We start from the raw sequence: 22,884 nt of genomic DNA, 5'->3' as shown, positions 1-22,884 counted from the left end.
TGTTTTGCAGCAATGAGAAGACTTCTATTACTCTCTCTTGAGCTATTAAATGCTTGTCTGGTCCATCAGCTACTAATGAATCGCATGAGTGAATGTTGTGGAAATTCATCGTGTTGTGTTGGATGTTTTTGGCTTAATAATGTCGTTATTGTTGTGGTTTATTTTGGAACTTAATAAAAAGGTCTTTGTGGGGGGGTCATTGATTGGTCACCACCATCAGGAAGATTCTACTGTTCGGACATACTGTTGAGAGTAGTGGTTCTCAACCAGCTGTCTGAGGACATCCAGGGGTCCTTAAGGGAGTACTAGGGGGTCCCCAGAAAAATGGGAAATGGTTTATTTTCATGATTTCATTTACTATAGTGAGCACCGTGTGAATAAGGATGCTTTTACACCTGTCGTGTTTGGTTCGGTTCAGTTGAACTCAAGTACGTTTGCCCCCTAAGTGCGGTTCGTTTGGGCAGGTGTGAACACAGCAATCACACTCAGGTGTGCACCAAAACAACCAGACCGAGACCTTCATGAAGAGGTGGTCTCGGTCTGGTTACAAACGAACTCTGGTGCGGTTTGTTTGTGGTGAGAATGTGTTCCGACCTGGATCTGAACCAACTGCAGTCACATGACACGTTGTTTGGGTTAAACATGAGCACGTTACAGTCCTGGAGGATTATTAATGTGCACCTCCTCCTGTACTGCCTTAATATGCACATTCAGCACATCCAATGCATCAAAACATTGTTTTCTAGTTGGAGCCGCGCCTCGTTTTCAAACTGTATGGTTTGACTAAAATGAACAATGACAGCAATATAGTCCACGATGAGCAGCGCTAAAATCAACCTGCGTAGTTGTCCCTCCATTGTGACATTAGAAAGTGTCACATTTATCTTGCAAGTGTACTCTTCTTCAAAGTTTGTTTACTTCCTGGATTTTTCCTGCATGGAAATTCTGACCAATCAAGAGCAGCTTTCTGGCGCAAGGCATTTTGGGCCTGTCCCAATACTATGGGGTCAGATCAGTCTCATAATGAATGAACTCACGCAGGGTTTTTCACGAATGCACATGCTCTGGTTCGCAGTTGTATTTCGGACTCACTAATGCACACGCTCTGCTTCACAAATATTATTTTGAGGCACACTTGTAATATAAATTCACAGATTATGCGAATCGCTGAATGTGCATTTACAAATTGCTTCTCATTTGTGAACCTCTCTACATTTGTGAGAGAAATCTGTGTGGTGAATTTTGAGACTCTCCTGACGTCACCATTGGCTGATAAATCTGTCAATCAAATTTATGATTCTGATTGACAGATTCTTCAGTTAATCAGGTGTGTTCGCTTTCAGCCAATCGTATGGCTCCTTACATTTTCTCCACACTTTTAAACCAATCGCAGAGCTACTGTTATGTGCACATGCGCAGTGCAGTTCAAACAAGACGCACTAGACTGAAATGGTGGACAGGAGCCATGGTGGAAGAGACATGGATCAATCTCAATCTGTAAGTAACACATTTATCTTATTATCATTATCATGTCTACCAAGATTTCAAGGGAGCCCCGACCCACACTTTCAGCGAAGTGGAAGATGAAATGAAATGAAATTTCCCAAAACATTTTTGAAAAACAATTTGTTACTGTACGATCGGAATGTAAGCTATACAAACAACAGGTGGCTGGACTAGCGTGAACTCATCAGCAACTCAGTTGAACACAGCGTCAAAATATTTAAACAAATCGATTTATCCAAACAAAATCGATCAGAACTAGAAGACGTCGTAGGCGCCTCCTGTTTTCATCTTCTCCATTGATTCATCAGATGGAGAAGAATAAACATAGCACACACCACAACACAAGCACTGGAGCATTCTCAAACCTGAAAGACTACCGGTATTTTGCATTGCTACTACGCGTGACGTATGCCTGCACGATATTTCTCACTTCCCTCATCAAGGGTTATCTCGCAAACGAGGTACTCAATACCAAGTGGAAAATTTACGGGGTAGAAATGGGATTGGGCCTTTATCTGGTCCGCTTATAAATGTTGCCGTGAGAACACGAACCAACTCTAGGCAATTATGCAACTTTGTAACAAAATTCGTCCCTGATTCAGACCAAAGCGAGACAATTCTAGGTCTGAAAGCACCCTAAGAGTCAAAAGACTGACTACTCGTCCTCCACGGCTCTCTCCTCGGCTGTGGTGGACAACTATAGAATTACGGTCTTAATCAAAGTGAACAACCAAAATCTTTTTAGATGGAGTTCATGAATCAAAATCTTACCGAATGGGGGTCCATGACCTAATGTGTATCAATTTCAGGTCCTTGACTTGAGAAAGCTCCCCAGCTGACCACCACTGTTGTTACACGTTGATATATGGTTGAATTTAGGTTGTGATTCGTGGCATATTGAACAGTTTTTATAGTTTATCTATAGATTTTATAGCTTATGTAGAAAAGGCGTGTCATTTTGTTGTGGATAGGTACCACTGAAAACAAAATAAAGTAAAAAGAAAAAAGTAAACCAATAAACCATCCTTTTTGAGGACATATATAGCAAATGGCAATGTTTTTAAATTAGGAACATTGTTTTCAAGATGAATCACCTGCAAGGGCCAAGACATTTAAAATATCACCAGCCTGATTTTCATTCCAACCAAAAGTTGAATATCTCTCCAATGAAAGAGTCCATTGTCTTTCTGATGTCAAGAGGCCTGCTGCCAGCTGGGTCGCAAACCACTGATAAAGGCAATACAGTGAGAACATCTCAAAAAAGATTAGTTATTTAAAGATGCTCACAGGCATAATTAAGCCAACCCCAGGTTCACCCCCGTGTTTTTTTGTTTTGCTTTTCTGGCACTGCGTGTCTTGAATGCCTGCTGCTTACAGTCCTTTTTTATAATGCCCTCGACCTCACCTGAGTGCTGCGGGGGTGGACGCCCATTAACATCCAGAGCACAGAAAATAAGAAGAGCATAAGAAAATACAGGCAGAGGGCAGAGTCAGCCTGACCTAGTAATCTGAACAGGAATAAGATAAGAAACTAATTTGTCCAAGAAGACAAATCAAAATCCTGTAATATCTAGGGTCTCGCTGGCTGTAAACAGCTTCTGTTAAACTGTCTGTAGAGACGAGACAGATGAGGAAAATGTTCCTCACTGACAAGAACAGCAACAGCTTGTTCTAGTTGTGAGAGTCAAATGCTGACAGGAACAGATGATTTGCATAAACAGGGTAGAGGAGTGATAAACTGAGAAAGGATCAGGATAGTCTAATTACTGCAAAATATATTAGCGTTAAAGCTGAAAACCACAGAGCGCTTAGATGACAAGCTTCTTTGATAAAGTGTAGTGATTAATTAATGGTCAGTAATGTGGGTGCCGTTGTATACCCCAATATTTACAGTAAATATTTAAGTTAAATTATTTCTAGCTTTCACAGAACACTATAATTACTGTCAGTACGCCATGTAATTTAATTTTGAATATGCAGCTTTGTTCCATCATAATGGATGCATTTACTTTTGAAGTGTGCTTTACATAAAAGTACATAGTTCGACTTTTAAATAGTTATTAAAGTTCATGTTTTTGAAATAGAAACTTTGCAAATCTGAGACTGAAAGTTTGCAAGAATGTAAATTTTTGTAAATGGTCCTGATCCTCGTGTAAACACCTAAACTCAGAAGGTCCTTTGTTGTGCGTGTGACAGGTTTGTTGGCTGTGAACAAATTTGGTTCTTCGGCAGCAGGAGTCACTGTGATTTGAATTGCTTTGGGCTTTTTGAAAACACACCTGTTGAGGCTCTGTGGTCACTTCACCTCCTTGAGTTTTTCTTGTTGTGTGAAGGTTTTGAGCTCGTACAGGTCTTCAACAGAATTCAATTTACAGTATACCCATGAAAATACAAGAGGTTGAGCATTTTTTTAAGCAAATTAGCTCAAGAACGGCTTAAAGTTTGATGCTAAAATATTTGTTCGGTTGGCTTATATATGTAACGTTTTTCTAAAGTAAGTGATGGTTTTATTAATTGTTAATTAATGATTTAAGAATACTTTATAGATCTGTTGCCTTATGGCATGTGATTGTCTTGCAGCAGGACACTTGTCCTTTCTAAGCCCACTCATGGACCAATTACCTTCTGGAAAAGCCCGAAAAAAAATCTAAACCAACATGAAGTGGATTTTTTTCCTAGGGGTTACCAGATGGGGCCACTGAAAATCTTGTGTGGCACACCACAACCAAAAGTAATGACTGAATTTCAGAAATTCTATTACACTGCAGTGGTCTAGTATGTTAATATGAGAGTATTCTGATAAACTCTAGTCCCTGTTTTACAGTTAATGTTACTAAGTGTCTGATATGCCTGACTAGTGTTGGTACAGTTAACATATTATGCTCCACAGCAGTCCTGTTTTAATGTGTTATGTATCTGTATTTACCAATGACTGTATATAAAGATGGACAATGCATCTCTGCTTCCTCCCACAGTACAAAAGTGAAGCCAAGGTATCCTGAATATAGTCAATACCATCTTGTGCCGGTGATGTCATTTGAAGCCAGAGTGTGCACAGTGCTGATCTCCACGGTGTCAACTTTCCACCCGTACACCTGTCCAACCAACTGTGAGCAGCGCCATTGATTGTGAGCACATCACTTGGAGCACATAACTGTCAGTTGTATTGTCAAACTCCTTTTTATAACATCAAATAAGTAATTAAAAACCAAACGTACTAAAAAAATGTGCACATGAACACACAACCCAGTCTCATAAAGCTGTCCTTTCACGTTGGCATAATACATAGCCGGGCATCGTCAGAGTGTAACAGCATCCGACAGCGTCAGGGGGAAATGTGGCTGGACAACATCCCAAGTTAAAGGGGAACTAATGTTTTTTTTCAACCTGGGCCCTATTATCCGATCTACTTTTGTTTAAATGAGTGATAGGATGTTCAATATGTGACACTTCTCCAGTATGAAGCTCGGGATGACCTGCCTGCAGCCCGTGAGCGCGCGTTATGTTAAATAATAGGGCACTCAGACAGCATCAAACAACATCAGAATACGTCCACTAAAAGTGCATTTTTTTCACACAGATAGGCTCGGATTGTTAGTATAATTATCCGACAACATAACGGAAAGGAGAAATGAACGTCTGTGTTTACCTTTAGCTGGATTCGGACAGGAGTCCCTGAACGTGCGTGTATTGGCTAAACGTAACCATGTGCATTTATTGTTGAAGGAAAAAAAAGTCAATTCACTGTATGTTTATTTTGACAGAGCCTGTATGCAAATTGTACATTTCCTATGAAAACAAAAAGTACATGTAACAGGCTGAAGTTTACACGGTGTCCCAGAATGTCAACAACAGACACCCCCAGGCTGTCTTGCACGTCATATGTAGATGTGGAAAGTCCAAGACCAAACAACGATATGTGACGAGGTTGGAGTGAGAATGTGTTGGGACATACGTCAGCTAGAAATGACAAACAGTGATTGTATCAGGGTGGCTGTGGCCCCTCTGGCCACCACTAATGGCTAAAGTATACTTGCTGCACGAAACGCGTTTTTCGTGCACGTTTGGCTGCCACACGTATTTTGCGGTCGTTTGGCGCGTAGACCGCACACTTTGCTGCAAGGTGGTGTGACGCGTACGCGAGATGCAATATTGACATGAACACTAGAGGCGCTCATGCGAAGTATAGCTAGAGACCGTGAACATGAGGTCGGCCGCACATACCATCTCCGATGGCGGTGGAGACGATGCCTTTTCCTCTGCCGAGGTCTTAACAGCAATAAAATTATGATCTCCTCTTCATCGAGAGTGTCCATGTTTGTGTTTATCCGGAAATACACTGTCACTGCCTTCTTCGCTTTTCGCGACCTCTGTGTCTGAGTGCTGCGGTCTGCCCCTAGCGGAGACCACCAGTATCAGCCATTCTGGCTGCATCGACGAACGTCCGTGCTGCAGCAAGTATACACACAGGTGCAGCACACCGTGTACGCGTACGTTTGGCCAAGCAGTAAGTATACTTCTCGCTTAACATATATTGGTTAAAGGTGTATGTACAGCTGTTGGCTTGTTGGCTTAAGTGTGAAGCCCGTGAACATTTATCGATGGTTTACAAGTATTTACAACAGTACATCCAATGGATCCAGAGGATTTTTTTTTACAAACTGGAAACCCAAAAGTTGTTCTTATTAATGGCTCAGAAATTATCTATAAAGCACTGAAAAATAGGCTGTAAATTAACCATTACAAAAAATTACACAAATGCTCTGTAAAGGATGACCAATGAGGAAGTGGTACCATTATATTGTTCCCTTATATACACCATCCGCCTCAGCACAACCCCACCCTACCACTTTCAAAGACTTTTATGGCCAGCCATCAGATTTGGGCTGAGAATGTGAATTAAGTTGCTAATGTTGCTTGAAAATACTCCAAAAATGCTGCAGAGGGGAGAGCATATTTAGGTAGAATTTAGCATGAAGACCAACTTAATAATTTCTTGGATTTTGTTCTGGTCACCATAGTTCCAAAATGTACGTGGAAAAAACTTCTCAACCCCTGTATACAGTATAGAGCAGGACTCGGTATTTTCAATTAATATGTCCCCAAGAATAGACTGTTTTGACGAAGCTTACTGCAGCTGCTACCTGTTGTTTTTTTCCATCTCTGTACCAACCAAATTAAAGGCAAGTTGTTGTTCTCCGGAAACCCAAGAGCTGTACAGATCGTACTGTGAGAACAGCATGAGAGCAGCTGCGGTTAGTTCCACTATGATTTGACCATTGGAGAAGCCAACAATTTTTTACCTCAGTCATCTCCCCAGTGTATGAATCAGCCGGTGAAGAGACGGTTTCTGGGCACAGGGTTGGACAGTTGTTACACTGAGACTCGCATTTGTCTGAGGTGTGAACTGGTTTATTCATGAGGCCAGAACAATTTCCTTGATAGAGTTGAAGCTTTAAACACTCCCATACAGCTGGAGATCTAAGAACAAAAAGCTACATTTGAAATTTACAAGTAAGAAAAGTTTTAGATCTATGAAACAGGTTCATTACCTAAAAAGCTGCTATTGTTCCCAAGCAACCCTGTAGTGAGTCGTCTTACTACAGCCCTGAAACCTGACACAAGTCAGGAGGGCCCTTAATGACAGAAACGTGACTACTGTAGCTAATATCGGTTACGTTATTGCCACACAAACACACAAAAATATACACTTTTACAAGTGAACACACACATAAAGACCCCTCTCTCCTTTCACAACACAGTGTATGAATAATGACCATGTGATCAAACCACTTGCTTCTACACAAAGACACATATAAAAGGCCCCATGGAGAGAGGTGTCCATGTGGGCTGGGAGTGGAGCATTATATGTGTGTGTGACATTGTCCCCTGCAACACTGGCGGCTGTCTCAATAATTCATAAAGCCAATCAATGATTAAAGGTCTGCTGGGTGTCACACCTCACACCGGTAGAGAGGTCACTGTATGTCATTCACGGTTATGGAGACAGTATGGATGTTGAGGTAAAGTGACAGACGACATATAGCAGAGGAAAGAGGAAGTAAAACTTACAGGGACACTGAAGCTCCTTTCTTTCCTTTATTGCTTACGAAAGGTTGAAAACTTTTTTTATTGCTCACACAATGTGGCATTAAAACGATAAAGATGTTATGTTTGGTTTACTTGTTCCATGTCATGACTTTTTATTTGACTCATCGCCAGCTGATGAAACATAATAGTGACTTATCTCATACCTACATCATGAAAGCTTACACGGTTGTTGTCGTTGCTAACAGGTTTTGTCTAATGGGTCTTTTCAGAGAAAAAGAACACTGGCACACAGGAAGTCATGCCTCTGATGTTACTGGAAGCAGCAATTCTGGCTTATTCAGAATACTCAGAAGGAACTGTACACAATGGATAAACATGATCCCTTCATACCCTCAGAACTTCATCAACAGGAAAAATATACAGACGCTTTGACTGACAGGAAGTGCTTTACGTGAATGTTTCAGCAATCTGCGGTCAAAACTAATAAACCGAGAATCTCGTGGAGAGATTTCTATAAGAGATGTTTTGCTTCTCATTCTGGCTCTAAAAATCAATCAAAGGGAGGAGAGGAGCAGAGATGGAGGAAAACTTGAGACACTTGAGACCCTTCTGTGTAGAAATGACTCAGCAAACTACTACTGAGGTGTTTGTGTTACTGTACATCATTCTACTCATACACTCAGGAGCCAAGATGCTCCCCTAGCAAGGTCTGGAAGACGGTATTAAAACTTTTTTCCCTGCATTTGTATATTGTCATATAACTGGTGGGGTCATAGACTGTATAGAATAATGAATGTAGCTATGGTGACGTCACCTTTTGGTTAGTAAGCTGCTGTTTTGAAGCAGGCCCCAACTGGAATTACAACTTCCTGGGTCCGTCACGTGATGTCATTGGGCCCAAAAAGACTTTTTCCCTTTGACTTATATTGTGAAAGAGACATCTGTAGGTCACTAGATACACTTTTTTTGAGCCTCGTAACCCTGTCTTATTTTATTTTCAGAATTTGAGCCATTTGGTTCAGAACATTTGGGAAATCTAGAAGAGTTGCATGATTGAATCATTTTATCCCTATTCAAGTTAACAGAGCGCTAAACCGGAAGTAGCCAGCTCGGCCAATGGGAATCTCTGGTGCACTTGCTTTATGGGCCAAATGATGCAGAAGCAATGCCAATCATGTGGCAATATTAAGTGCTATATCGTAGGCAACTGGACTTGCTTGCATTACTTGAAGATGTTTCACCTCTCATCCAAGACACTTCCTCAGTTCTGACGTCTTCAAGAAACGCAAGCAAGTCCAGTTGCCTACGATATAGCACTTAAGATTACCATGACCTGGATGGCTGAGAACCTTCACCAACAATCATGTAGCAATTAAACGTTTTTGGCTCCGTGTGCCATTGAGCAACTTTCATAGGAATGAATGGGGCCCCGCCTTCAATGATGCATCCAGTTCTCTTAATACATCCATGTTTTGAAGCCTCAAGTCAAGGCATTTCAGATGTCACCATCTTGTCTTTTTTGGAGCCAGAATTGACCATATTTGGACGAGAGGGTGGAGCTGTTGCTGAGCGAGGGGTGGCTCTAACTCATAGGCTGTGGTAACATCACATTCTCACTCCGACCTCGTCACATATCGACGTTTGGTCATGGACTTTCCATGTCCAGATATGACATGAAAGGTACGCTGGGTGTGTTGGTTGTTGACGTTCTGGATCACCATGTCAAGTTCTGCCTGTTACATGCATTGTCTTCTTTCAAGATACACTCCGTGTTCACAGGAAATTTACCGTTTACATACAGTCTCTTTCAAAGAAACTCACTACGTCAGTACAACGCCACAAATTGTCGTTTTTTTCTCCTCCAACAGCTAATGCGCATGGTTAGGTATAGGCAACAAAAGAACTTGGTTAGGTTTAGGAAAAAAGAACAGGGTTTGCCCTTATAATTTAACGGGACATGAACACTGCTGTCCCAGGTGAAAGTTGGTGTTTGTTGGACCCATCCAACAGCCCGCCCCCGACTCGGATTTCCACCGTCTTAAAGGCATAGTTCGGGTTTTTGGACATGAAGTTGTGTGAAACGCTGACCATCTGTAGCTCTGATGTTACGGTGTCACTACTGTCAACGAGCCTCCTGCTCTGAGAAATCGCCCGTAGCTTACCGGAGAAAAAGTAGTTCTTAAGATATAAGGGGGACACGTAACCAAAAGGTTTTAAGCTACAAAAAAGTATGCATGTGTTTTGTTAGACTATTTCAATAATTTTAAAACATCCCCGCATTACGTCAGACCTTGCTATCAATTGGGACTATTTTCTGGCCAGTATCACTCCGCCGTGCAGGCCCGCAAGACAGCACGCCAACAGAAATCAATTAGACAGTTCATCACCACGCCGTGCAGGTGCGCAGGATAGCAACGGCTAACGAAAACTTCATCGGCTGTTTCCAACAGAGAACCAGTAGGCTATTATTAGTGAGGAAAAAGATGTACTAGCCCTATATATACCTACTACTACAGCGCAAACACCGGCTCAGGCTCACGACACACCCTCGTCAGCTGCTGTAGGTAAACAGAGGAATACCAAAATGGTGCGAACTTGTGATTTCCCCAGCTGTGGGAATAAAAACATCGCCGGCTCCCAATTCCATCGGTTTCCTGTTACAGATGTAACCCGTAGGCAACTTTGGCTAACCCACCACCAGAACAAAGCAGAGACTGGTCGTAATCACATATGAATTCACATTTCTATGTGATTGATTACTCATGTCATGGATTTAGCAGTTAGCCTAATATAATAAACTAAATGCCGACGGTAAAACGAGGCCGCGTATAATGTACTCTCCACAACACAACAGGCTATTAGTTCAATCAAACATTTTGTTTTACAGACAATCAGTTACAGACATCGTTATATAGACTGGTATTAGGTAATATATCTCTCTTTGGGCACAGCAGTGCGGAAATTGCGTTTTCTCTGTCCGTCGGGATCTGTGGGCAGCTGAAGTGAGCCTGACATACGCGCAGTTGCTTCACCCTCGCCGGCTTGGTAGCGAGGTTCATCCCAATTGACACAAGCCAAAGTTGCCTACGGGTTACATCTGTAACAGGAAACCGATGGAATTGGGAGCCGGCGATGTTTTTATTCCCACAGCTGTTCGCACCATTTTGGTATTCCTCTGTTTACCTACAGCAGCTGACGAGGTGTGTCGTGAGCCTGAGCCGGTGTTCGCGCTGTAGTAGTAGGTATATATAGGGCTAGTACATCTTTTTCCTCACTAATAACAGCCTACTGGTTCTCTGTTGGAAACAGCCGATGAAGTTTTCGTTAGCCGTTGCTATCCTGCGCACCTGCACGGCGTGGTGATGAACTGTCTAATTGATTTCTGTTGGCGTGCTGTCTTGCGGGCCTGCACGGCGGAGTGATACCGGCCAGAAAATAGTCCCAATTGATAGCAAGGTCTGACGTAATGCGGTGATGTTTTAAAATTGTTGAAACAGTCTAACAAAACACATGCATACTTTTTTGTAGCTTAAAACCTTTTGGTTACGTGTCCCCCGTATATCTTCAGAACTACTTTTTCTCCGGTAAGCTACGGGCGATTTCTCAGAGCAGGAGGCTCGTTGACAGTAGTGACACCGTCACATCAGAGCTACAGATGGTCAGCGTTTCACACAACTTCATGTCCAAAAACCCGAACTATCCCTTTAGCCTTCGTTCTTGTCCTGCTGCATATCCCCCTGATGCTGCTGAGCACCGTTAAATATAACATGACATCATGCCAATGTTAAAGGACGGCATTTTTCATCAGTGTGTGATGCTGCAAGTCCCTGCCCAATTGCCGGATTTCGATGACTTTGGAATGAGGTGGAGTTGGTGGTAATGCCTCACAGACAGCCTGTCACTCAAGTGGCCCCGCCCTTAAATATGCGTAACTTTAGGCCTTAATAAAATGTTATGTCTGATGAAAAAATTTTTGCCCCCGTACGGTTGTCATGAAGGGCCGCTTTTTTGTACCAGCCTGTAAACATGTTAACATGGTGCTTGATAATTGATCGCTTCTAAAGCCAGTCACCATTCCATGAACTGCACTTTTTTCATTTTTCAGCCTTGGAAGTTGCTGCACATTTGCGATTGAAGATTGGCTCTCTGAGAGCAAAGCCACATAAGTGGAGTTTGAGGGCCCTGACACATCAGGCCAATGGTTGACTGTTGGTCAGTGCCGGGCCATCCATGAGTGTCTGACGCTTTAGTTTTTATGGTGCCTCTTGCACTGTTTGTGCGAATCAAGTCTTGTCAAGGCCAGCTGTTAATGTGCTAACTGGCTAACTAACATCTTTGATCTTGAATCCGTCGTGTCAATTCCCTTTTTTTAATGACAAATACAGACTATTGTGCTCGCTGGTATGAAGAGTTATTACCTCTCATGCAGTTGCAGAACATACATGCCAGTCGGCCGTTGGCTGTAGTTGGCAGCTCATCTTTGGGAGCCATCTTCCTGATGTATTCCTGGAACTTTGTTGTTTTGTCCTGGACAGCGGCTCTGATGCTCACCAGTCCTCAGCCCCCCTCGCTCCACTTTAGTGTACAGTCTCAGGGTGCTGGATTGGGATGAAACTCTCCATGCATTGTGAGAAGCTTCCTTGTCTTGATATCAGTGGCCTCTATCTCCTCCTTTGGCCAGCGTATTATACCAGCGGGGTATCTGATGGCTGGCAGGGCGTACGTGTTGATGGCTCGGACCTTGTTCTTTCTTCTTCCTGTTCAGCAGACTTTTCAGAACCTGCCTTACTCTGTGTAGGTGGCCGTGGCTGACTTCCTTGCAGCTTCCTCATGGTTCCCATTTTTTCCAAGATTTTGGCTGTATTTTGACCTCCCTTCATTTACAGGAAGCCATGGACACCTGCCTGGTCCAATGCAATCCAACAGCAACACTATTTGAAATGGCTTCAAAGACCGCAGTCAACAATTCTCTGATCTAGTCTTAACACGTAACATAGAGTACAGATGTTCATGATATTGCCCATATATTGAAATACTCAAAGATTACCTCTTTTAATGTGAGCTGGCAGCAAGGGAATCTCTGAGCAAACATACTCTATTTACCCATTCCCAAATCCATTTAAATGTAATTAAAGCAATTCTAGCATGTATTGTTCCCGAGGGCTGAACAAAGCAGCCTATCCTGCTCTTTTAGACCTGCACACATGCAGCCACCTACACACTTAAGCCCCTGGATGTCAGGTTCTCTAATTGGAGAAAATGTCTGTATTAACAGAAATGCCCTTTGTATTTGTCTGTCCCTTTGTGCCAAAGAGTGCGTTGGCTGACCCCTTTTGTTTAGGAAATAATGGTATGAAGAAAGGGTTTTTAGTGAAGTAATTGTACTGAGATAATTTGGATTTTAGAATCTTTTAGATGGTGTGCTTTGTATGCTGTACCTGGATTAAATGGCATCATAACCTGAGATACTTGCATTCAACTATTTTGGGAGGAATCAAACATCTAATAAAGAGCCTGATTGTCTTTTTGTGTGGAAAGATTAATGTTATAACTATTCAGTGAGTTGTTAAATTGCAGAAGTGAAATAATTTCCAACAATACTCTGAAAGTGTTGTGTAGAAAAACAAAACCCTTGGTCATTTAAAAAAAAACAAAAAAAAAACAAAACACATCTATGCAGTCCTCACAGACCAGACTGCGGGGGGACAGTAAATGGATGGATCCGGAAAAGAGATACTAAAAGAGAGGAGGGGGGGAGATGGTGGGGAGATGGCGTTGTGTGGGGAGAGGTTAATAGTGCATAGAAGGATTGAGAGAGACAATAGGCCCGGCTAATGAGTCATGAAGCTGGCTTTAACTGGTGCAGAGGCATTTCCAAGCTGCACGCTACTCACTCTTTCATCACTGTGATCACCAGAAAATGCACACGTAATGGTGTTATCTGTGGTTTTTGCTTCTTTTGATTGGTTTAAATGCTTTTACTTGACTAGCTGCCAGATCAATAGTAAAAAAAAAAAAAAGCAGATATTTGCACTATGAGGGTTTAAATTGGAAGAGATTTGTTACAAAATGCTTCAAATCAATGCTTTTTATGACATATTTAACTTTCAAACTCTTTCTCAATAGTACAAAACCACTTTAAAATAAAGTCCTCTTCCATTATGTTTATCTCAAAGAGACTGTTACATTTGAAAACCCTATTAAATCTAATTAATATTAGAGTATGTCTATACAGATATTTTTCCATGCTCTGCAGCTGTTGGAGAATTAAGCACCGGGACACAGACAGGATTAGACAGCGTTGAGCACAAGCCAAAAGCCAAACTTGTTCAAACACCTAATCAAATATGACATTGCATTCCCTTAGGGACTCTTTAAACTCATCTTTATTCGTCTGAGTAATTGAAAGATATAAATAATGGTAGTCAGACTCCTGACTCAAATGACAGGTTGCTGCATGCTAACAGCTTTTTTACATGCTCCCGCTCCTCCTGCTGGAGTCAAAATGAAGAATCATAATCTGAGTGTTGTACGCAGGCTTATTTAGACTTTATACATCACTAGAATACCTCGGAGGCTGGCAGTGTTTCATATCCAGTCAGCGCTGTTCTGGCACTAATCCAGAGGAGATCAGCGGGGGCATCAGGGAATGCTGAGTCCATCTCTGGCCTGCAGCTCAGCAGTTGCCCGTCTAGACTGCCTGGCAGCTCAGTAATGATGAGCACAACATCACCACGCCCTTTAAATCGACTGTATCGGGATGATTTTCATGGACTGAGATCCATGCAAATTCGGAGGACGGAAGAACAAGATTATCAGAGATTAAACAGCATTAGTAAAATATTGGTTTAAGTGCTGCTCTCAAAGGAAAGACAAACATTCTTAACCAAAAGTTAAACAAAAATCAAAGAAACAATTACAGCTGTCGTCGTTTTTCATAATTTATTGTACATTGTCATTTCTTCCATTATCTTATACCCAAACTAATAAACAGTACAACATTTCAATTTATACAAAATATAAACTATAAAGGGGAAATATAAATCTAACATTAACCCGTCCCATATGGTTACACATACAGCCATTTCCTGGGTCTAACCTATGGGTGAAGGGAAGGGGGAAAGGTGTCAATCAAACCCTCATTGTAAAAGACCACAACTCTTTAAAAATCACAAGGCAAAACTGACACAAGTTTTGTGGCAACTGATTTGCTACATACATCTCTTTGACATTTCTAATAAAAAGACCGAGGAGCCAAATTATGAAAGAACCCAACTAAAAATGTCATCTGGCTCACGCTTTTGTTTTGTCTTTTTAAAACCCTCCTACTGTTTGTGCCAAACTTCACTTAACAAACAAAAACCATTCTGATATAGATTGCCAGGTGGATTTGAAGCCACAGAAAGAACTCTGTACACTCAAGTGGTCCGCATTTCAATCAAGACACGTGACATGACAACCGCAGCCCTGAGCATCTCCAAAATGTGATGGCGTGACTATGGAAACGCAAAGCCAAAAGGGAAGCTGGGTGACCCGCCATTCCTTTTGATTCCATGCAAAGGGCCTGAGGGGTTCGTGGTGATAATCTCCAGCTGAAGGTTAAACCCCCTTTATTGAAAGAAATGTCTTGAATTATACATATTTGTTTTATCATTACTTAAGGAGGACAACGAAGGTTGTGGAGTCCATCCATGTTAGTCTTGTGGTCTCTGTGCAGTGCGGTGAAGGGGAGAAGAGTGAGGTTGGACTGGGTGGGATGATGAGGGGTGGGGGGATGTGGGGGGCTGTGGGGTCCAGGGCTTCAACAGTAGCGCTGCAGCAGAGAGGCTGCCATGATGACGGGGATCAGGAAAGAGATGGCGCCTGCGTGCAGCGAGACGCCTGCTGCGGTGGGCTTGGTGGTGTTGGCCGAAATGCTGTGCATGTCTGTGGCCATGGTGGTGGCGTTGGGGTTGGAGGTGGAGTTTCCCCCTGCTGTGGCGTCTGTGCTGTTCTGGGACACCACCTGTAAGAGGGAGGAGAGGAGGATGGAGGGATGAGGAGGGTTTCAAACTTTCAAAGTATTCTGTGATAAAGCCTGTGCTTCAGTGCTGAACTTAGACACAGCGGCTACAGATGATAGAGGTGGCCACCTAGGGTGCCACCCAGAATGGGGGCAATATTTTTTTATATATTTTTTTTTCATTAAAGGGTTTTTTGGGGGGAGTTTTTCCATATCTGCTGTGAGGGTCCAAAGGACAGAGGGATGTTGTATGTCGTAAAGCCCTCTGAGGCAAATTGAGATTTGTGATTACTTTATTTTATTTATTTTTAGTTTGTTTTATTTTATTTTATTCTATTTTATTTATTTTTTTAGTTTGTTTTATTTTATCTTATTTTATTTATTTTTTTAGTTCGTTTTATTTTATCTTATTTTATTTATTTTTTAGTTTGTTTTATTTTATTTATCTGTATTTTATTTTATATTATTTTAAAGAATTTTGAAAAATAAAAAGTCCAACATAACTTAGATGCAATGGCGGATCTCCCTATAGACGACATAACCACTCACCTAAGGCACCAGGGCACCACCCACAACGACCCCCGTCCCCACCCCAACACCACCACCACCATATTTTATTTCATTTCATTTTTCAAAATTAAAATGAAATTCAAATTTTTTTGAAAATGATCCAAACCAGAGCCCTAATGCTAATGCTAAGTGTCACTCTGTAGGCTAGTTATCAGTTATTTATTTTAATTGCTTGTTAACTAAGTTATTTTGTGCTGATTTCTCCTTTGCTCTTCTTCTTGTTTGTAAAAAATACAATAAATATAAAAGATTTTTTTTTCAGGGTGCCGGGGGAAGCTTGCCCAGGGTGCTGAATGTGCTAGGTCCGGCACTGCTTCGACAAAATACACTTAATGATAAATACCTGACCTGATAAGTTAAAAAAAATACCTGATAAGTTTTGCAGGAAGTGATTAGTACAGAATAAAACTTAAAGCATGCACTGAGCTCAGAAACAGTGGTGCAAATTATTACAGAACACTGGAAATCAATTAAAATCCATTAATCTTTACCACAGTTATTTCTGCCTACTCGTTTAGCTGATAATATACTTCCTAACAGCAAAGAAAAAGCAAAAAAAAGATGAGAGACCCAAGTTTCTGCGCCTGCGTATCAGGTTTCTTATAGCCCACACACACACACACCGAAAAGAAACTTTAGATTCCCTCCCAGCCTTTGTACAGGTACACAATACTCTGCACCTGAATCATTAATTCGCTGGAGTGTACGCTAATCAAGAGCTGAAGATAAATGTGAAAAATTATCAGGACTGGGGATGAAGTGTAATTAATAAAGACACACACCAATTTAGAAATCGACAGACTAGAATTGAGGATCATATTAATTTCCCAAGAGAGCTTCAAGTCTAGCCTGTAATCCAGACCATCACAGCAAGCGAGTATTACAGTGTAAACCCAGACTGGAAACATCATTAAAGTCGAGTAACCCTGCAGCACACAGTACATTTCCATCTGTATTCAAAATATATTAAATAAAAAAGCATTAAAGCATCCAGAATATATTCATAATCATACCTGTGTTGATAAACATATGGCGAACACAATCACTCCCAGCTGAACGATCGTCATTTTAGACATTTTTTTTTTTTTTGCAGTAATTTGGCCAGGTGGAGGAGACTGCCCACAGACGCTGCTTCTCTCTAATGTGGACGCTGCATCAGACGGAGCTTTTTATACCAGCTACAGGTCTGTGACGTCAGCTATAAGATCCTAACAGACCGGGACATGGTGGAAATAACAGTTACACAGAAATGCAACATAGGCTATCAATGGAAAGAGGTTTGAGCGCAGGAGCGTCAATCATGGAAATAATGACACACTTTGGGCTCGTTGTATTCCGCGGAAGGCTTTAAAACACGTTTGGGAAGTGAGCTGAGCTGCGCATGCTCCGTAGCAGTCACATTTTATCCACTTTTTTTTTTTTTTTTTACCATATGTCAACACGTCTTGATCGATGACACGAGTCCGTGTGATGAAGACTCCATTTTTATCATCATAGTGACAGAGGAAGGCGGACTGGGTACCACCACCTGCACTCTGCTCCCACCGTTATGTTGCCATGGTGATAATGATTCGTGGGCTGCTTGGCTCCCAGGCTGTCATTTGGTTTCTTATTATTGAGATGTCAATAGCTGCCTCTACCGGTAAAACTCCGTTGCTTCACTTCGACTTGTATTGGCAAGAAAGTCACATAGATCGAATGAACGATGGAAGAAATGGCAAAGTTAAGTTAACACAACCTGTTGAGCAGGAGCTCACGCCGAGGCTATAAGTGTGGCAACAGCGACACCCAGTGTTCAGCACTGGAATTGACCTGATATATTAATAAACCCATTAAAGGTAAAAGTAGTACAGCAGATCTTCATTCTCTTAAATTTATCACTTGCAAAATCAATTTTTGGTAACATTTAGGGGTGTCACATTATGGGATGGCTTTGCCCACCTGGCAAAAAAACTGCTCCTCTATAAAAAGTTATAAAAGATGCTTAAAAACTGTTTTTTGCTTTTGCTCCTCGAAACACTTCTATCTTGTATATCTGTATATTTTGCCAGATATTTAATACTCTGTTGTTCTATAACTGTGCCCACCCAGTGAGTGGCCCTGACCCAGGGTACCCACACTGTAAAAATTATTAAGTCAGTTTAACTTGAAAACTTAAGTTCAATTGCTGCCTTAAAAATGTGAGTAAACTCAACTTCAAGAAAAGCTTTCTTTCAACTCAGAAAGATAAGTTATATAAGCTCAACTTGATGCTTGGAGTTGAAATGACTTGCCTTCTCTTGTCAAACAAACTTATAATTTGACACTATTTCAACTCACAAAATTCATTTACATCAGTTGTTCAATTAATGATTATTTGTTGTTTGAATCCGACACTGAGTTGAAACAACTCACTATATTACATTATACATTTAAGAAAACTTGCTTTGTGTTGTCAAAAGAACGCATTGGTTGTCTGGTTGGTACTGGTCGTACAGCATTCTCTGGAACAAGAATTAAGGGATAAATAAAGCTCTATTGAACTGAATTGAATTGTTTGTAATAAATACAATAAATATAAAATGTAATTTTTTTCAAGGCACCAGGGGCCGCTTGCCTAGGGCGCTTAATGTGCTAGCTCCGGCACTGCCTAGACTTCACATGAGCAAATACACTTAATGATAAATACCAGATGCTAAACGTAGACCTGATAAGTTAAAAAATAAAAAATAAAATAAATAAGTTTTGCAGGAAGTGATTAGTATGGAACAAAACTTAAAGCTTGCATTGAATCCATGAACATTGGTACAAATGTTCAGAAAACACCGGAAATCAATTAAAATGTCCATTAATTTTTATCAAGGTTTAAATTATTACCACAGTAATTGAACTGAATTGAATTGAATTGAATTGAATTGAATTGAATTGAACTGAATTGAATTGAATTGAATTAAAAGAACACTAAACTGCTGTTTTGTAACTGCTTTTCTCTTCCCATATATCCATAACAATCTCTAGACATTTTTCATCTTTTTTCCCCACTTAAAGACATTTATATATAAATGTATATGTATATGAATTGCTATGACAGGCAACCATGCACCATCGTCCAAATTACATTATTAGCAAATGTACCATAATCATAAATAAACTTAAATCGCCATTTTTATTGCTACTGGTTCTAGTATTACAGTGTAGGCTACTGTAGTCCTGCTTGTGGTTTGTCCCAGTGGTGCTGCTTGACTGCTGTGGATAGGTACAATCAATGTCCAACACTGTACTGCTTCTTTAATTCATTACTTTCAAATATATTAAAAAGTTGAAAACAAGAATGTCATATGACTGTGTTGTTGACTGAGTGTGGGGACCACTAGACCAACCGGCAGATTTTGCCCCCTCCATTGCTGACTCAATGACTACGGCCCTGTCAAAAACAGTAGTCAGATGTAATCAGTTACATTACTTTGATTACTGTAAGTAATTAAAATAGTTATAATACTTATTACTTTTTAACAGGGTAACCTAACTATTACATTTCAAAAGTGACCTTCCCAACACTGCTCGTTACTAAGTTTGAACTCTTGAGGTAGTAAAGACTGTAAGAATGTATAAATCGGTTGCTAGGAGACACCTGTGGACCGTCCAATCAAGAGCAACCACTTATGTAAACAGGAAGTCACTGTAGCGTCACAAGCTAGCATAAAATACGAAAAGACACAAATGATGTAGCTTTGTAAATGCCCGATATTACTTGGTTTTAATTGTCTGCAAACATGAAGAGGTACGATTTTTTTTTCAGAGTAAGTATTATACATACAGTTCACCATGAATTTGGAGAGGAATTATCCCATTTATGCTAAGCTAACTGATGTTTATAGCCATTAGCATATTAGCATTAAATGTGTCATTTTCGTGAAATATACGGCTTATTGAAAAACTAAAGATTCACATTGTTATGAAACAGCATTATCAATTTTTCAGGCCAGATATGTCAAGCGTATTTAATATCACCTTCTTAAGTTAACTCTTCACCCAAAACATTTTATATATTAGCAAGCTAAAGCTAACGTTAGCTTTGTCAGTTGGTCCAGTTAGCACAAGTGTTAACACTCAGTGGGTGTGAAATATTTCGCAACAACTAATCTCTGTTTGTCACATGTAGTAACATTTTATTTTTATATTTAGGATGTTTATATGGGCACAGGATTATAACGACAGAAATAAATGTACACAAATACACAAACTGTGGCAACACAATAGAGAGGAGGGGGTGCAACTACAGTTCAGCAACAAAGCAGTACTTGTAATGTAGCCTATAATGGTGGGGACACATCATCCCCAATATTCAAGTATGCTCATATGTTGCGTGTGTAATTTGTGTAGTCAGTGGTAACTTTTATTTATTACATATTCGTATCCTGTATAGCTTTACCCGCCCATGATAGATAACATATCAGGACGTGAGTTTGGGAAATAAATTTAAATGTCAAAGTTGTTAATCAAATGTGAATGTTTCATATGCCTCAGGTCAGTTTATTTGGTCACTGAGGCAGAAACACAGATGCCCTCATCATGACTGTATTTGCATGTAATTTGATGCAGGGAAAACACCAGGCTATATTCACTGACACAACTATGCAAAACCAATGGGTGGACAACGCCCCCTTATGGTGGAAACACATTACTGTAAACCGCAGTGGATCACACAGAGTATCCCTCTCTTAATGCTGAGGACCAGACTACAACATTTTCAATCATCTTCTAAATTGACAGGGTATTTTCACTGTAATCATGTATCCATGGACAATAATGCAAGTAATGATACACAAAGTGGCCAATTTTTATGATTCAGACCAGATGTTGGGGATTGTAACTTTAGACCTATAAATACTGTCTGTAGTCCTCTATCATTTGTGTAAGTGGATTTCTGAGGGAACAGTGAGACAGTCTTATCCCCTCCTTCACCCCCCAGAGGAACCTGAAGGGACAGCGCTCCCTGCAGAGGCACCAGATGTGCGCTGTTATGGAAAGCCGGAGAGAGGGGCCTTTTGTGAGGCATCAGATAAGCCCTGTTCCCAAAGCCGGGCCGGATCGGGTATCATCAGCGGGTGTACGAGGGGGCGAAACCCAAGCCCCACGCACTGGATCAGGTTTCTGTTTACACGAGCCATGGTCCCTGGATTCCTCCAACCAGAGCAGACTGAGGACGGCAGGAGACAGGGAGGAGAGGGGCTGTGAAACAGCCTTTACGTCCCGCCTGTCTGTCTACCTGTCTGTCTCTCTGCATGGGGTTTAGTGTCCAAGTGAAAGTTCTGCTAGAGAGAGATTTCAGGATGCAGCAGAGCCCTGTTTACCTACATATTTGGTAATGACATGACCAACTTTATGACTTAAATCCATCACAATAAGTAGTAGTAATAACCTGATGTTAGGTAAAATAGGGATGTTTAGAATAAAAACAAATTTAGCAGTAAATAGTGGTAAAATAATAATCAGAGTTTTCCAACTTCAGCAACTCTGACATGACATTGATGTTTGTGTTGCTGAATGTAACTCTATCCTCTCCATCTTTTCATCACCAGCCTGGAAACATCATATTGTAATAAATCCTCTGGCCTCTCCCATCAAGAATAACCATGGGACAAATATTTACGCGCACAGACACAGGACACACACCTCCCTCATATGTGAACATAAATCCTGCCCTCAGGCGTGTGTGGTACTTTTCCTAGGGCAAGGGGTGGCTCAGGGGCCAAATGTGGACGTTTCAGGTGTTTTTAATGCTGCGTGCACACATACACACACACACATCATGGCTCACAAACAGACACTGATCAAACAGATGCCATTTGAGAAAGCCCCATACATTCTGCCATGGTATCATTTAACTCACGGCGTTCTTTTCATCTCTTTATTTTAAGACAAGAGTATACAGACAGTGTTTGTACTGTGTCCCCCTCAGATAAAACACAGTCTTTGCATTCCTTATGAAATGTATCTGTTGAGATTTGGGAGGGGTGGGCGCCAGGTGTTGGGTTACATCAAATCACAGGGCCCTCCCTTCCCTATCCGAGAGGGCAGCGTCAAGGTAGACAGAAAAAGGGCATATTAGACCGGAAGCTAGGCGACTTTGTTTTCATAATAAAAGCAGAAAACGTATTGGCGTCCAAAGAAGGTCCCAGAGCCTTCAAATTGTATTCAGATGCAAATAATTATTTGTAAGATGTGCAGCACACGTTTCTTGTGTAACCTAGCATACAATATGAGCTTAATATTAAGCAATCTAGTACTAAATAAAGGAGATGGTGCTGCGATTGTTCTTTATACACCTTTGAGCAGAGCAAATGAGTCTCAACCAGTTGTGTTTATACTATTTATGCCTTTTCTTCTATGTTGTGATTGCATTTGCATTATTATGCATTTTTCAACATTCAAATAACATTAAAACAGATAAAGTGCCATAAATCTCAGACACCTTTGTGGCAACAGACAATGCTGTTTATATTCTACTGGACACTAATTGACAGGAAATATTGCTCGCATTTACAACGTTTTTGTCTCCAAAGTTTTGATGCAAATTGACCATAAGACCTTTACGTATCTTCATTTAGTTTTTAGTTTTTAACTTTATTTTTATAGACTTATATGTGTTATAGAATGAAATATAAAAAGAGAAGGGGTTAAGTTGTGGAGTTGTTTCATTCCAGTCCATTTCTGTACCTTTTATTTGTTTTCCCGTTGGGTGGGTTGATTTGTGTCCTTATATTTAGGAAATC

Source organism: Epinephelus moara, chromosome 12 (genome assembly GCF_006386435.1).
Source record: "Epinephelus moara isolate mb chromosome 12, YSFRI_EMoa_1.0, whole genome shotgun sequence".
NCBI classification, from domain to species: domain Eukaryota; kingdom Metazoa; phylum Chordata; class Actinopteri; order Perciformes; family Serranidae; genus Epinephelus; species Epinephelus moara.
Note: the sequence above shows the minus strand (reverse complement) of the source record.